Raw genomic sequence first — 17,773 nt, forward strand, 5'->3', positions numbered from 1 at the left:
TACGAACAACATAATTTACGAGGACCTCAATGGAATGTTTATCATCTAACACAAAAGACTACACGAGGAGGGAGCGTATGCTTGCAAGATGATTAACCTTGTAACGAAAGAATTGAAAAAAGTCCAAAGTGTAGTTATGAGATATGTCTTTATTTGATATTGATATATGCAAGTTGGATTTATAATTTATGTTCCTCACAGAAGCAATATAAGAGACCAAAAGAGACATTGTGTTTTTTGAAGCCACAATTATGTTCAAGAGTTTTGAAAAAAAAATGTTAATGAGATATGCCGATAATTAGAACAGTCATTCATGTTGAAAAATTAGAGGACTGGGCCTGTACTAGAAACTTGAATGGAAACTTGTTTTAATCAATAGCTGAACAATTAAGCAGATTTTGAGTTACCTTTGATTTGAGGCTGACTCTGGCTATCTATGCAGTCGGGAAAGTTGCAAATAAATGCATAACGTTACTAATTGATTCGAGTACTACATTTAGTTAGTTGAACTAAATTTTTCGAGAAAAAAAACAACATGCGTTTGGTGGCATTGATTGAACAATAACAACAATTTTTAAATGTGTTCGTCTGCAGAATAGGCAAACCATATTGATCAATATGGCTAGGATATTTCAATTGAATTTGCGAAACACCTGACGTAGGTATATAAGGGTATATATATTTCATTTTTATATATCTTTATTCATTCTTTTTATGTAATGAATTGTTTTTAACACTTGCATTGGATATTTTATGTAAAATATCTGGATACCGTCCAGTGTACAAAATACCGGGCACTTGTTTTTAGCTATGCATTAATTTTCCCGCCATTGCAGAGTCATAGGCTGCGGAGCTTGAGGATAGACATGCAACTCTTTTTAAGAAGGTAAGTGTTTGAAAAAAGGATTATACTTTCAATTTTCTGTTATATCTAGTGTATTGAACTTCATGTAGCTCTTCAGAAGTCAAAAGTCAAAATATATTGATGTGCTAAAGGTACATAATTTTTGTAGAGGCGAGATTATACGGAGATATTGCCCATGTAAAGTAGCACAATATCTCAAATGGTGGTACAATTATTGCATGTTGCCATTATTTTGTTGATTTCCCATATATAATAATTTGATGATTTCCAATATAGATATCTGGATCTATTAGAATCGAAAATCGGAAATTATCTGTACAATGTACATAATTAACTGCACTGTGTATTGAAAAAAAAACAATTGTTGATAACTTTTTTTCAATATAGACACTACTGTAGTAATTCTTTAACTCTTGTTTGCCTGTTAAACATTAGTGTCACATTTATCTCCCTTGATTCATTAAATAAAATCTGTCTTATCACACTAACCATTTCAGATGTCCAGGAATTTAAGAAGAAAAAGTTGTAAAGCCAATACAAGAGGGTCTGCTTCTTATCTTTGACCCCAAAAAAAGATGGTTGGAAGGTAGAAATTTCTTTTATACATTGTATTTTATATAATTTGTATAATAAACATTTAAAAGTGCAGGAATTTTTTACCTCTGGTAGCCACTTTAAAAATGATATAACTGGGAAACAAATTAAATTAGTATAAAAAAACTTGCACCAGGTAGGTACTTTACATTAATGCAAATGTTTCAGAAAAAAGTCAAATGTAACTTTCCCTCAAATTTTCTACTAATTTAGTTTTTGTCCAAAAGTGATCTAATAAATCAAATGATGGGCTATCATAGAGTAATTAGCACTGACAGTTTGTAGGCTGTTTCTGATATCTTCCTCATAAGTAAATTCCAGAGACCCCACCCCACCCCCGGCAGGATTCCAAGCTCACATCAGTTTGGGTTACTATGATTTTGTAAAAAAATATTCACATGTATACATACATGGTACTTGAAAATTATCACATTTTAAACAGAGTGAATACCAAACTATAAATTTAATTCTACTATTAAAGCTGCTTTTGAATGTTTTATCTTACATGTAGATCAGTAGCTTTTAAGCAAATTGTTTGGACTGCAGTACTGATCAATTCTATATAAAATAAAATCAAACTGAATAATATTAAAATTTTGAAAATAACAAAAAGAAATTTTGAAAATTTTAATTAGAAAACATTTTTTATTCATCAAATCACATAATATCAGTCAGAAAATTGTTGGTATTTCCTGAATTACAGATGTTTTTAAGGAGGTCCTAAAGATTTATGTTTCTTTTATTTCATTGTTTTATGATTATAGATAATATAATCATAGGCGGATACAAAGTGAGGAATGGAAAATAGGGGGTTATGACTCCCTCCCCCCATCAGGGAAATTTCCTATTTTGTTTTAGAAAACACATAAAGTACATGTATAATGCATGTATAATAATTAACATAAATTTTGGATATAATTTAACATACAATTCTGGTTCATGAACCCCGCGTCAAAACTAGTAAAGTCCCGCTGGAATATACATGATTTCTGATTCAGAGCTCCAGATAGCGTGCGTATCAGTGTAAAATACGCATAGAAAATCTAATATACGCATCACTTTCAAAATCCATGCGTCAAAGTTACGCACAACAAAATGAAAATACACTTGTATGTCAAAATTTAAGCGTGAAAGAATAGAAGTGTAAACATTTGATATTTAGAAAGAGGATGTTTTTAGCATAAAAATCAATATATTTCCATTTCATTGCTTTGAAAACTAAAAATTCTGTTGTCAACAACGCATGTTAAAAACGAAAGTAACAGGAAGTACAGAAGGGAGATAACTCTCGTAGATCAACCTGTGAAATTAGCCAGCTAATCATCATAGGATTTAACATAGTATTGTTTGTTTAGGCATCTATTGACATGCTAATATGCCTCAATATAATAACAAAAATATATATTTTAATTTCTTTCACTTTTGTTGTTGGAACAAAAAAGACATGTTTTTCACCTGCAGTTTTGTACTCAATATTTTCGTACCCAGTATACAGTTACGGACAATTTTCTCTCAGACCAATGCCTTTTTAAGGAAAGATAAAAAAATCTTGTTTATTTTTCTTTAATTCTAATTTTAACTATAATTGTTCAAACTGGAGTACATGATAAGGTACATGCCAGCAGAAATAAAGAAAGAAAATATTGACTCCTAGAATATAAAATAATTTCAGGGCTTCCACTAGTGGAAGTTTGGGAGTCATTTACTCCTTCATTTTGGCTTGTGACTTCAAAATCTAATACTTTTCCTTCTTTACCTATAAAATGTGACTTCCAATATCAGAGATTTTGAAGTCTGACTTCCAAATTTTGAAAATGGAAGCCCTGATAATTTTGCTGTGTATACTCTGGAAGTCTGACTTTACAGAGCATGTTTTTTACTGTTTCACATTGATTCAGTATCTTATTTGTAAAAGTTTTTCTAAAAAAAGAAAACAAACAAACAAAAACAATATTGTAAGATTAATTTGTTTATAAAAAATGCAAAATGCTTTTTTGACAGATTTTACCCCTTAAGTTTTTCAGAATTTGCATTTTATCCCTAACTCTAGATTTTGAGGGGTAAAAACCCCTTGGCCAAAAAAATTATCTGGAGCTCTGCTAATTGCAGAAATATTTTTTCTCTCTGATATAATTATATTAAAAAAAAAATTGGTCTGTTCCTGATATAAAAAATATGTTGTGATTTGTAACAAAAATTTTACATATTCATTTTAAAGCTTTCAGGTAATTATTGCTTAAAATTGTACATTTTGATGCTTATTACCTTTTGACACAGTTCAATCTTGATAATTATGATTCTGTTCTTTAACAAGGGAGACGATTGTAGACTTTCAGATCATTACGAGTTTTTTAGGTCAAGGGAGAAGACTTAGGACTACAAAAGTATAAATTATGCAATCAGTTGTTTCCCTTTATCTGCATCCATAGTATGATTGATTGATATGTTAGGCAGATGTATAAAAAAAAAGAAGAAATTACGAGGTTACAAAGTCGTTATTAGTTACAGGTCTTAATGTTCTACAACTGTCAGGCGACTTCATGTTTCACAAAGCCTCCCTATATAGATGATCCCCCCTATTGGAGTGTTTATATAATTTATTCAATGTTTTCGACATCTTTTCAGCACCTTGTTGACATTTTCACTCGTCAAAAAAATAATCCAGGTTAACACCTATACATTTCTCACTTGTGATGCCTCTGTGTCTATTATCACAATTTTCACTACCGAGTGAAAAATGCAAGCGGGAGAAATTTTGTGCAGAACGAGATCATTTATATAATAAAGTTTGATAAACATTTACGTTTGAAGTGGGTTTTAGGGTATTACGTTAATCCGTAGTTTACAAGTAGTTTCTGAAAATAATGATATGCTCTGGTTCCAGGTGTGAATATCTGGCAGATGCTTGCAGCGCTCCCGGGTAACCAGAGTAGCTGGACATGGCGAACAGAGAACAGTGGGATTATCGTCGTGAAGAGGGGCGAAAGGCGTGAGTCATACTACGTGTGATTTTTGATATAGAAAGACAAAACGGCAATCAACATTGTTACGATGACACTTGAGTTTTAAAGACAGTCAAGTTTAACAAATTTTTGACGCATTTTTTGAGACAATTTTCAAATATTTGAAATGTGCTTACTTTCAAGTTTTTAAACAATAATATTTCAAGTCCTCTTGAAACTTTGAACACAAAAAAGATATTGATTATGAAAAATGTATCTGGAACGCTTCAGTTGTCATTTGTAAAAAAAAAATTATAGGGTTGAAACAGGTCTATTAAGTATTTTGTTTATCTAATGAAAAAGCAGATTAACTTAATACTTAAGTTAAAATATACTGAAAAAGACAGGAATTGTGATTTTGTTTTAGTAGTGAAATTCTGCATTAAGAATGTAAGCGAAGTCAAATTTTAACATAATTTATGAAGATGTTTACATTACTTTTTGGGTCCATTGTTTCAAAGCAAATTGTTTGAACCTGACCTTCCTAGAAACTCAGTTATAAAATTTAACATATAAAACTGCTAAAAATATTTTTTCCAAGTCCACTTCCTCATTAACACTAAAACTGCTGAAAGCACAAGTGGTAGGCCTTTGCCATCAGTATAGTCTGAGTCAGGCCAATGAAAGTTTAAAAAGTCCATTTAAGAAATTCAGCATGCTATGGGTGAACTTTGTCATATATCAAGTAGAAATAATACAAATGTAGCTATGACCCAGGTAAGGTTTGGACCAAAGATCCCCAGCTTGAGAGGTAGAGACCTTTTAACTTCATCACCTATATATTTTTGTTATTATAACTAATGCATTTTTGTTTAATAAGAATTTGTTGGACTTGTCCATTTTGACACTAAATATCTTTAATAGACTTAGTGGTAAAGGTGTCCTGCCTCTCAACCCAGAGATCATGGGTTCGAGCCCTACTCGGGTCACGACCATGTTTCTCCATGTGACACCAGTACTGGTTGGTTCCAGGAAGCGGACTCGAAAGTGATTAATATAAGTTGCTAGAACTTGTTTCGCAATCGAGCTTAAATAAATATGTTTAAACCAAACCTAGGTAAAACCATTCATGATTTATAAAGAAAGTTTCCAAAATACATTAATGCACTGACTATTTTAGTATCAGACAGTGCGGACCATGATGAGACGGCCATGGATGTACTGGCTATGTAACCGCAAATTTTGGTCTGCACTTATCACATAGGTAGAACAGTCACTGCCAGCAGGCTACTTGTTAAAACTTTTGCTTTATTTGTATAACACCTGTGTTTACAACTTTACAAATTTTACATAACAATACTTTTTTTTTAGTATTATAGATATGTTAAGTTTTAACTTTTAATAACTAAAATTTGAAAGGAATTACGATTACCCAAATTACAAAATTAATTGTTTTATAACCATAATCACATTTCAAAATAAATTTCTGGCGTTTCTTTTTGTTATTTGATTTGATATATATACATAAATTGATGAAAAAATCTTTTATTTGTGTGTTTCAGGCATGTAATGGCTTCACTTGGTCATGTGTTTTGTATGATGATGACCTTCACTATCATATTCAAAATTTTTTATGTGGGTCAAGCCAACGTGACAAAGTTTGCATTTACAGAGGTAAGAAACATTTCTGATTCATGTTACATATTTAGTAAAATCATTTACTAAATTACTTAAAATATATTAACTTAAAGGAACCTAACTGCCTGCAAATTTATGACAGAAGTGTTTGTTATGAAAAATAGTCATTAAAAAATCAGGGATTTTTTTGGGCTTATTTTTTGGCTAATATTTGGTCATATTCCCAATTGAAAAAGTATATTATTTTACAATCCGCAGGAGAAAATTCCCAATTGAAGGTTACAAAAAAAAATAACAAACTCTAAAATCTTTGAAAATAAGGTTGTGTTTAAATGTTTGAAGATGCCATCCTAGACAGTGATTCTTTGCATTCATTTAATAACTGCAAAATTTAAATCATGCATTTTTCCCAATTTTTAACAAAACATCACTGAAATTCCCAATTCCATCGGTATGTGTCATGTTCCCAAAATCCTAGGAAAAAACCCTGAAAATAAATCAATTTCATTTTTTTCCTTAATTATATTTGAACCATTGTAGAGAAAGATTTCAACAGAAAATGTTTACATAATTTGTACAAGATTTACTGATATGATTGCTAATTTGGTTTTCTTTTTCATTTATCTTTTGATTATTTTTTAAAATATCAAATAAGATGGACCTCTGACCTTACATGAAACAAAACTTGTTAAAAAATGACTAAATTCCTGTGATTTTGGTATTGTATGTAGTCGTTTTAGATTTCTTTACATCACAAAGAGGTATCTACTTCTCTCGTAACTGTCGCGTTACTTTTTATCTCGCGAAAAACATGTTTTAACAAAGTAACATTATTGAGTCTATAGAGTTACACTGTTGAATGGAGATAATGCAATTATCCAATGAACAACTGTTACATCAATATCAGGTTTGTAAAGCTACCTTTTTAATGTTTGCTTGTCACCGAAGGTTATTACGCGGAGAACGCTTGACCACCGTGATGTGAAATCCGTAAAAGATATCAAAACGGGTCCATATTGGTTGAATAACTCAGTTACACTGTCAAGCATATCATTCGGTAATGGGGTCTGATTGTAATGAGGTAGTTGAATAATATTGAATTAGGAATTGAAGAGTAAAGGGGCGGGCAGTTGTATAATAAAGGTGATTTAGACACCCATTCCTCTGTAATTTTGTCCTGTAAGTGTGTCACCTATTGAAAAAAAGTGTGCCCTATGTTAAATGAAATTGTTATATGATTTTTTCTCCCTGTAGGGAAATCATAAAAGATGTCAAATTTTTTGTTCTTTTTTCATTAGTTCTTTTTATGTTGCAAAATCGGTTAAATTGGGTTTTTTTATTCTTGATAATACATTTTAATTATCGAATTATCTATTTGTAAAACAAAAATTCAAAGTAATTCTGCATCAATTAATCAGTTTTTTGTGTGTTCTTATAATTTTATACTATCAAATAAAAAAAGATAATGATTAAAAATATATTTCATTAACTATTACATGTTTAGTCATCTGTTGATTAGTAAGTGTAGCAAAAATTTCAAATTTTTGTGAAAAAAAAAATAATTTAAATCAATATTTCAGATATTTAAGATTTTATAAAAACCTTGATACCTGTCTGTTAACACTTGTAAAAAAACTTGTCGGGAAGTTGCAGTAATGACACATAAATTTATGTAAGATTAGATATATGACATTATCAGCGTGTTCATGGGTATTACGATGATTCGGGATTTTGAATTTCTTACGAATAATCCTAAATGCACAAGAATACTTGTCTATTTCACATTGCCGGACAATTCATTCACTCATAATGCGTTTAAACAGATGATAAGACGACAGTAAAATCAAAATAAATTATCTTCGCGACTTTCGTTTGGGATCTTTTTATTATCTTACTATTGACAATTGTTTTCACTGACTTTGGTAACGCATTATGTAGAAAGAATTTATCGAATACTTCAAACAATTTTCCTTTGTTATAGTGATTTTGTATTTTGTCGTCAAGTTTGGATATAGACGTTGAAAATCTTCAATCAATTTACGTGTGTTAGGTGGATTAAACACTGTGATGTGGGGATCAGAGAAATTCCATAACAAATGCCCTACGTTATATCCCTTGAGTCGCGTGTTTACTGCGACTTTATTTTCGTAGCCCTTCTTGTTTATACGCTAGAATTATTTAGTAAGCTTATTTAGGTAGATATAAATATTTGTTTGTTTTCAGTTCATAGGTTCATTAATTAATTTTCTGTTGTTTTATCCAAAACTTATATAATAGACTTGTCAAGCTTCTATATAATATCAATTTTGGGAAATCAAGAGGTAAATTTGAATTTAGTCAGTCAAAAGTATAAAACCTGGATCTGAGGTTTTAAAGAAATTACCTCAATGTCAAACTCAGATCTCGAGGTAATAAAACTTTTATCTGAGCTCTGTCTCAAATGTCAGGGTTTTCATTGGTTAATATACATTCTCTGTTATTTTCTGACCAATCAAATACCTGAGATCTGAGTTTGTGCTCATTAAATTTTTTATTGGACCCTGGACTTAAGGTTATAAATTTTTTCTGTCTCAACTCTCAGGATTTTCATTGGTTATTGAAAAATCTGTGGCAGTTCTTAGTATAATCTATTGCAAATTTTCCAAAAAAAAAGAAAAGTTATTTATATTAATAAAAATCTGTAGAATTAAAACAGTTGTTGTTGCATCTGCTATAATAGATAGAGATATTTTCTGCAGAAACTTATGTATTTACTTTATTTTTTGTTTTGAATTATTCATACAGTGATATTTAATTATTTTCTTACAAAGAAATAATTGTTTTATTACACTTTAATAAAAAAAATACCAAAAACATACAGATCGTTACTATATGCCCTTTAGGTGAATTCCCAAGAGCTGTGTACAGAAAGTACCGGAAAACTGTGTTTAGCTAGGTTTTCGAATTCGTGAATAGATATAGAACTTACTCTGATACAGTATCTAAGATCATAAGTGTAAGCCTGTATTTAACAAAATGCCTTTTATATGTGTTATTTTTGTATGATAATTCAGTTTATGTAAATGCAACCTATATGATTCTTAAAATTTTATGCTTATTATGGTTTAGGCTTAATCTTTAACATACTTGTATATGTATATAATAATTCCTAAACTTTAGGTTTCATACTATTCAATAATTTGTGTAATGGCTTTGCCACCTTCTAGGATTCTGGTGAAATAGGCCTGTATTCCAGACATGTATTCTGTTGAAATAAGCTTGTATTCAGGTAGAATAGAACTATTTCTGGTGGAATAGGTTGTATTATGATAAGTAGGTCTATTTTCTGGTAAAATAGGCCTGTTTTCTGGTAGCGTAGGTTGTTTTATGGTGAAATAGGCTTGTAGTCTGGTGATAAAGGCTTATATTCTGGTCAAATAAGCCTGTTTTCTGGTGAAATAGGCCTGTTTTCTGGTGGAATAGGCCTGTTTTCTGGTGGAATATGCCTGTATTCTGGTAGATAAGGCATATTTTCTGGTAGAATAGGTTGTAATCTGGTAGAATATGCCTGTATTCTGGTGAAATAGGCTTGTTTTGTGGTAAAAAAGCCTATTTTCTGGTAGCATAGGTTTTAGGGCGAAATAGGTCTGTATTCAGGTGAAATAGGCATGTATTCTGTTGAAAAAGGTCTGTATTCAAGTGGAATAATCCTATTTCTGGTTGAATGGTTGTATTATGGAAATATGCCTATTTTCTGGTGAAAAGGCATATTTTCTAGGAGCATAGGTTGTTATATGGTGAAATAGGTCTGTATTCAGGTGAAATAGGTCTGTATTCTGGTAGATAAGGCCTATTTTCTGATATAAAGCAGTATTTTAGTAGATAAGTAGCATACATGTATGTTGTAATTTATGGTAAAAGGCCTAGGTTCTGGTAGCATAGGTTGTTTTATGGTGAAAAAAGGCTATAATCTGGTGAAAGAGACCTGATGGAATAAGCTTTTATACTGGTGAAATATGCCTATATTCTGGTGGCATAGGTTGTATTATGTTGAAATAGGCCTGTATTCTGGTACATAAGGTCTGCTTTATGCTGGAATAGGCCTGTATTCTGGTGGAATTGGCCTGTTTTCTAGTGGAATTGACCTATATTTATATTCTAGTAAAATACCCCTGTTTAGTGGTGGCATTGGACTTGTTGTATTCTGGTGAAATACAATGTAGGCCAGTGTATTCTGGCAGAATAGGTTAAAAACAAGAAGAGAGCTATTAAATCCATCGCCTTGCTGAAAAAGAAAATGATGAATTTATGCCCACAGTATAGTGCCAGGCCAGGTCTCTCATCTAGGCTCCAGAGTTGTGTCCCTTACACAGGTGATATAATGTCCCTGATTGAAGTTTTGGTCCCAGGACTACCATTCAACAGCAGCAGTGCATCCCAAGGACCCACAAAACTCATAAAGAACTTTAGAATTTCAATTTCTTTATTGTAATTTGTAGGGATGGCAACGAATACAAAAATCAATACTCGAGTACTCGGTCATTTTTCCGATCGAGTACTCGGTTACTCGGATGATTTCCAGTGATCTTCAAAGTTTATCTCACAATATCAACACCGTCCGCATGCTACTTTCGTTTTCTATTTAAATTCATAGAATTCGTTGCTATAAATAGGACTGCACGGGAGACAAATTTAATAAAATTAATTCAATAATATGATATTTTACAACATTTTAATTAATGCAATATCAAGTTTAAAACATGTATAACAGTTCATATATCTTTTCTTTTTGAAATAATATAGACTGATCGGCAGCAACAAAAGATTAAAAGGGGTCTAAATACTAGTTACCTTTTTCTTACATTCATAATAGCAATCGATCCTTTCTTGTTTTCAAAACAGTAACATCCGCTGCAAACTGTTACACGATTAAAGGTAATAAAATATCATAAGAGGCTGGATGACATAAGCGACACAGGTGCGCGTGTCAAACTGTTGATCGCCTCGTTAAATTTATGATATCATTTTCGCACCTCTGCAAGGATGTTTTGATTGCATTTAACAGGTATTTATGAAGATACATGCACATCTCCGAATTTCTGAACTAACACACCAATCTTTCTAAATCGTGAAAAAAATAGAAATTATATATTTTTTCCGAGTAATCGAATATCAATTTTGTTAACCGATATTCGGACGTTCGATCGAGTACTCGGTTAACCGGTTACTCGTTGCCATCCCTAGTAATTTGGTAACTTTTGTATAAACATAATTTGATCTTGGCACCTTTTGTGTTTTCAAGCTCTACAGTTTGTCTTTAAGATGGCTGTTCTTGAAATAGATGCCTACAACTGAAATATATGAATAAGTTACAATTGTTTTCAGTTGCGTAATTATGTTTTGATATAGGGACCTTTTAGTAAGTAAGTAAGTAACAACTTTATTTAATGAGACTAACAAGTTCAGTTTCCCAATCTTCTATGTGGGCATCAGCATATATAATTTTTTCTGCCTTGATGAAATTAAAATTGTAAATTATAATTTTACATATTTAAATACAGTTATATGGCTTAACTAAGACTTTTACAATTTGTTCTTGAAAATCAAAATTTCAAGATTCAAGAAAACCAGTTTCAAAGTCATTACAAGTTTTAACAAATTCAATTTCAAATTTTAAAATTTTGGTGCTTTCCTATTGGACAAAGTGCATTTCTCTCAAGTACCAGTGGTCAAGATTTAAATTATACATAAATAGTAACATTGCAAAATGTTAGAGGATGCTTTTTCTATTCAAAACTGTAATTGATTAAATACAATTTGAACATTTCCATTTTATCTAAAACACATTTTCTTTTAAACTCGTTGACAGCCAAATGAGCAAGTGTCCTTAAGTTTAAAAAGTGCACAAAAACACACTGGCTCTTTGATTTATAAATCACTCGAAATTTCCATTCAAAGATTGGTTATTTAAAATTTAAAGCCATTTAACATTTACAAACAAATATGGTCATTTCCGCACATGCTGTTTTATTCTGAATACAACTGTCCACTTCTTTTGTTTGAAAATTCAAAATAACCGAAACTCATCGGCATAATTGTGATGCATTTGACGGTAATATTTATTTGTCCGCCAGATGACATGGCCGCACAATTCACCGCGTAAAAAGTAACTCTTCACAGCATGCCAAATCTAATTTTAATTGAACATCTTGGATTTTACCTTTACTGTGAAAGCAGTTTCACGTTACACTCAAGATGACAACTTTCAAGTGTGCTGCGGCCCTCGGTGCGTGGATTATTGTCTCGCAACCCCGTCATTATTTCAATAATCACTTTGTTTAATTGTGGTCATCATTTATGATATGAGTCTGATGAAAAGACATTTGAATATTAAACTTTACGTCTTTGCAGATAAATGTCTTTTGTTATCGTCTAAATGAAATTTGTGATTTGTAACTGTCCGTTGGTCTTTATGAATGTGGTCAGTTGCACAAAAGACGTGATGTCCAGTGGAGTATTGTTAGTGGCTCAATTTCACAAAGAAAGTTGAAATTGTCCAAGATTTTTGGGTGATCCAGTCATGAACAATGTATTACATCTCTTGTGTTCCTCTGTTAAGATTGCATTTGGAACGCTTGCATGTGATACATATAATAGCAAGGTCAACTCATCACTGACCTTAGACCCAAAGGTCCTTTCATATCGTGGCCTCGTCCACACGTATCATTGGTCAGTGAATGGCCGGATGATAGGGACATTATCGGGACTGATACGCACCACCTGTTTAGAAACGCATCCTAAAATATTTCAAAGGGGCAGATGCTTACGAATCTCTTCAAAATGACTTAAACGATTAGATGAATTGCTTTGGCTATATATCTCCTGCATTAGAAATTAAGTTTTTATTAGTTTTGCTAAATTTCCTGAACCTTTCATTGAATGGTGTTTGGGATGGGACAATGGGCTCGCCTTTTATGGTGAAAATTGCCCGATTCACCCATCTAACCTCCATGTCATTGCATGAAATTGATAAGATGAAGTCTTGAACCGAACAATTTTAATATTAAATTTTCGGAATACTTTGGTCAAGACTGCAAAAAAAATTTGAAAGACAATTTAGATTTTAATAGTATAAAAATTTGTCTGGTAAAATATGGAAGAAGTTTTGAAAAACAGTATTACTTAAGATTTAAGTATCAACCTAAGAACATTGATTCTTATTCCTTTAACACCTTTATTTTGTTGTTAAAACTGAATAATTTTTTTTTAAATACCCAATTATATACATAATATTATAAGATAAGAACAATGATTTTATTTATTTGTTTTATAATTAATTTGGATATATATGTATAAATCTTGATTATATAGGGAAATTTTGTTATTTAAACAGGAAAAAATTATTTAATGCACTTTGTTTGGTATATTATTGTGTGCTCTTGTAATTTTGTGATAAAACTGACAATTTTTTATCAAGATAAAGTTTTATGAAAAATGATGGTACTTTATACAATATAGACAGGTTGTCTCTTTTAATGGGTTTCATGAATAATATAAATAATTTTTGACCAATTATTATAGGGAACAATGTGTATATATTTTTTATTTTACATTGTATCATCAAATTTACATATACAAAATGTAGTAGGGTTTCACTTGTAAAGTTGTGTTTTATTGCTATAAAAATATTTGCCCTGTGTATGACAGTATATGAGGTTTTGACAGGTTTTAGTAAAATTGTGATCTTAAAGTGACATGATACTCATCCAAGGGTTATCATATGAGCCGTGTCACAACAAAACCAACATAGTGCGTTTGCGACCAGCATGGATCCAGACCAGCCTGCGTATCCGCGCAGTCTGATCAGGATCCATGCTGTTCGCTATCAGTTTCTCTACTTGTTATACAGTTTGTAAGCGAACAGCATGGATCCTGATCAGACTGCGCGGATGCGCAGGCTGGTCTGCATCCATGCTGGTCGCAAACCCATTATGTTGGTTTTGTCGTGACACGGCTCATATAGTAAGTGAACAGGTGGAAAGTTTAATTTTTGCAACAGTTCCTTTCGATTTTATTATTTTGCATGAAAGATAAATAACTCACATAGCATAAGAAAATTTCTATAGATAATAAATCAGTCTCAATATAACTGTAATGTTCAATTTATAAATAAGAGTGTGGCAGTATTTTAGGCAGATTTATATTTTTGAAATTTTTTAAAATCATCTGTTGGTCAATCACCATTTTGAAATATTTAGTCAAATCAGCTAAACTTGACAGTGAAAAAAGGAGCATAATGTCACTAAAAATATAGTATATATTAGATATATCACCATAAAATATTACTACCCGTAATTTTTTCTTTTTGATATGTTTAATTAATGTTTTTGTTTTTTGTTGTTGTTTTTTTTTCCAGACATTACTGCCATCTTTATACTTCAGTATGAAATAATTTAAAAGTAAATTAATTAATATACTGTTTTTAAATTTACATAATTAAAATGTGAAGGAGATTCTCCTTTTAAATGATTTTGGTGATTATTTGTTTTTATTTATATATAACTATCTATTTTACAAAGTTTATTAACCTCAAAATAGATCTGAAATACATAGTTATTATTGTTTCCAAAGTGATTTCTGTTTTTGTATTTTCTGATCGCAGATCAGATAATACATAGCTAACATCCACGGTCTAACACAAAATTTCCTAACAGTCCTAACAACGCAAATTAGTTCTCACTCAAAACTGCTTAAAACCAGCAATTAAAAAGAAAGAACAATTTTTTATTACAAGTGTCCAACAAATTACTACACCTTCAACTTTTAAAGTAGCGTTGGCTTATCGCGGGCTTAGCGCAAAACGGTTGTAACTCAATTTTAGCAAATTTTTCAGGAGCATGAAAAAACTTTTTAAAACTTTTGTTAATGAATAAAAATGTTTTATTTTAGGAAAATATATACATTCTAGTTAAGGAATTAGAAACAAAGAAAGAAAAAAGAAGCAAATTATTTTTGAAAAAAGATATTTGAATAAGTTCAAGTTACAACCGTTTTGCAAATAAATTTTGATAATTTGTTACATATTTTTTTGTGCAAAAGGGTAGTATCTCAAGTTACAACTGTTTTCCGCACAAATTTTGAGCAAATTTAATTATTTTCTTTGTGCAAAACGGAAGTATCTCAAACCTGCATCTTTTTTATAGGATGTAATAATTGGATAAAATAAAACATTACTTCAAAATCACATAAAATACATGTAGCCATTATAAAATAAGATTATAATATGTGCAAGTCATGTTTAGAATGATAAAAAATAATGAAAGTAAGAATAATCAGTAAAAGTTTGAAGAGAATGAATGTCCTCAATAGAGAATAATATAGTCTATACCACTTTATTTAAAAATATATTAAGGGATAAGCTAAAATTATTTTTTATGGTAATTATAAATTTATATGCTATTCTATAGGATGGTATAAATGCTATCTTAGGCACGTAATAGTTATAGTTCAGATTTTAAAAAATATGGAATTTATTGCAAGCGTAGCGTAGCGGAGCGCAGCAATAAGTTCTATATTTTTTAGAATATGAACTATAACTGGCTTACCGTTTGACCCACTTTCGTGGAATAAGTCACGTACGAAGTGTCGGTACAGCGTTTGATGTAATACGAGTCCCGCCCTAACTAGTATAGATTGACAGGCCAACACATGGTCGTAGTGTTTTGACCTGTCAATTAAAGCATTGCATTTTTATGTATTTTTATATCATTAGTCATCATGTAACAATCCTGCGATCAGGCTGTGTTTGACATGAATATAGCAAGAATCATGTTTTTGAACCATTTCATGTCGAATGTGCTGATGTGGTCACGCGGTTGCTTGATATTGATACGCAGGTTTTATATGCAGACACAAGCAAAAAGAGGCAAAGGCTCAGGTAAATATTTTATAAACAAATATTCTCGAATTGTCGCAATATCTAACATTATCTGAATGAAAATACAAATTGTAACATGACCAAGCGCGCAGCTTTTGTACGCCCAACCAGCACCGAACCTCAAAGTATTGAGGTAAATTATTCAAACATAACATGATTAATCTGCCTAAATGCTGTTGCAATTATTTAAAAAAAACTTTGAAAATCGTATTTAAGGTGTTGTTTTTTTTATATTTGCATTTTGCAGGCCGATTTGAAAAGCTTTTGACATCTGATGACATTAAGAAAGACCAGAAATACAGTGCCCTATAATACAACGAAAAACAACAACTGGGCAGTGCGCGTCTGGAGGGAGTTGGCTGAAAACTGCAACCTACAACCGGAGACTATTTAAAGCAAGAGCCTGGTTCAAATAGAGCAGTTCCGTTCATGTGCAGAAATGGATTTTTGGTTACAACGATTCATCAGTGAAATTGAAAGGAAAAATGGTGTATTTTATCCTCCAACAACTTTACTAAACATTACTGCAAGGCTACAACGGTATCTTCGAAATGAAAAATCCATGCACGTGAACTTTGTTAAAACTGTAGATCTTTTTTTCTGAACTTCGCAGAATATTGGATCCATGCATGCGCGAGTTGACTAACGAGGGTATAGGGGTCGAAGTCAACTGTTAAAAAAGTGGAGATTTTAACAAAATGTGGAAAAAAATGTCTTGGAATTATGAAAAATGGATATTCTGTATGATCTTTTAAAGATATGTGTTAGTTTTGAACATTGAGATTTCTCTCGCTCCATGTCTATTATTTTCAGTTATCAGCCACAAACTGTTTTCTAATGTTTGAATTATAACCATGACGGTATAGGGAATATACTGTTTCAATAATTTTTATACATGTAAAAGCTTGGATATATAAAAAAAAAACGTATGAAATCGCTTTCTTATTTGTTTACTTTATTCGCATGCTACATTCATTGTCTGATGTAAAACTCCGCCCATATCCATAACGTCATATTTGCCAGATACCACGTCAATACCTGTTAAAATAAGTCAACTTATTTTCCACATACACCAATCCCGGTATTGTGTATGCAATATATTTCAAATAAATTGGAGCATTTGATTGGATAAGAAAGTGGGACAAACGGTAAATGTACATGTATTTCAAAATAAAAAGTAAGGTTAGCCACCCTTTCAGCTGCTGGGCATTTAACCCTTAATACCCCAATTGATATTATAAAATTACGGATTTCAATTTTAGCGAAATAATTCAAAACCTTTTTGATTTCAAAATGTTCTAAAGGATTATTAAGCTGGCTCTGATCTTCACTGGTTGCATGATAGAATGTGTGACACCATTTGCAGGTTAAGAGTTTAAGCTGTAACATTTGATAAACATTTGATTGGAAATATGACAGAGTCACCATAACAACTGTGAATACAAGGTCCTCATAATGTGTCTTGACTTAAAGCTACAGTCTCACTGACATCCCTGCAGAGCCCTGGAAGACATCCGGGGTGATTCGGGGCTCTACCGGGAACAACCGGGGTACATCCGTTACACTGCCTACAACATTTGGGATGATCTTGGGACATCCGCCATTCGACCCTGGATGGAATAAAATATTTTATATCACCAGGGTGGTCTTGGATGATCTGGGAAGTAAAGCTCTGCAGGCTTCATCCTTAGCTCTGTCGGGAATAACCAGGGGAGTTACACAGGGGAAGTACCGTAGCTCTTCCGGCACAAACCGGGGATGATCTGGGGTATGAACCAGGATTTGAACCTACGACTTTATAATGTCTATAATATCTTG

General features: G+C 31.7%; 1 long non-coding RNA gene across 1 annotated transcript; it reads left to right on the top strand.

The window, feature by feature from the left end:
* The first annotated feature begins 830 nt into the window (after positions 1-830).
* On the top strand, positions 831-4,750 carry LOC132717126 (uncharacterized). The gene is made up of 3 exons (XR_009623914.1): positions 831-886; positions 1,363-1,451; positions 4,344-4,750. It is a non-coding gene; the product is annotated as an uncharacterized LOC132717126 (long non-coding RNA).
* Positions 4,751-17,773: the final 13,023 nt, after the last annotated feature.

This window comes from Ruditapes philippinarum, unplaced genomic scaffold (genome assembly GCF_026571515.1).
Source record: "Ruditapes philippinarum isolate M1 unplaced genomic scaffold, ASM2657151v2 ctg516_1_1_1_1, whole genome shotgun sequence".
Classification (NCBI taxonomy): Eukaryota; Metazoa; Mollusca; class Bivalvia; order Venerida; family Veneridae; genus Ruditapes; species Ruditapes philippinarum.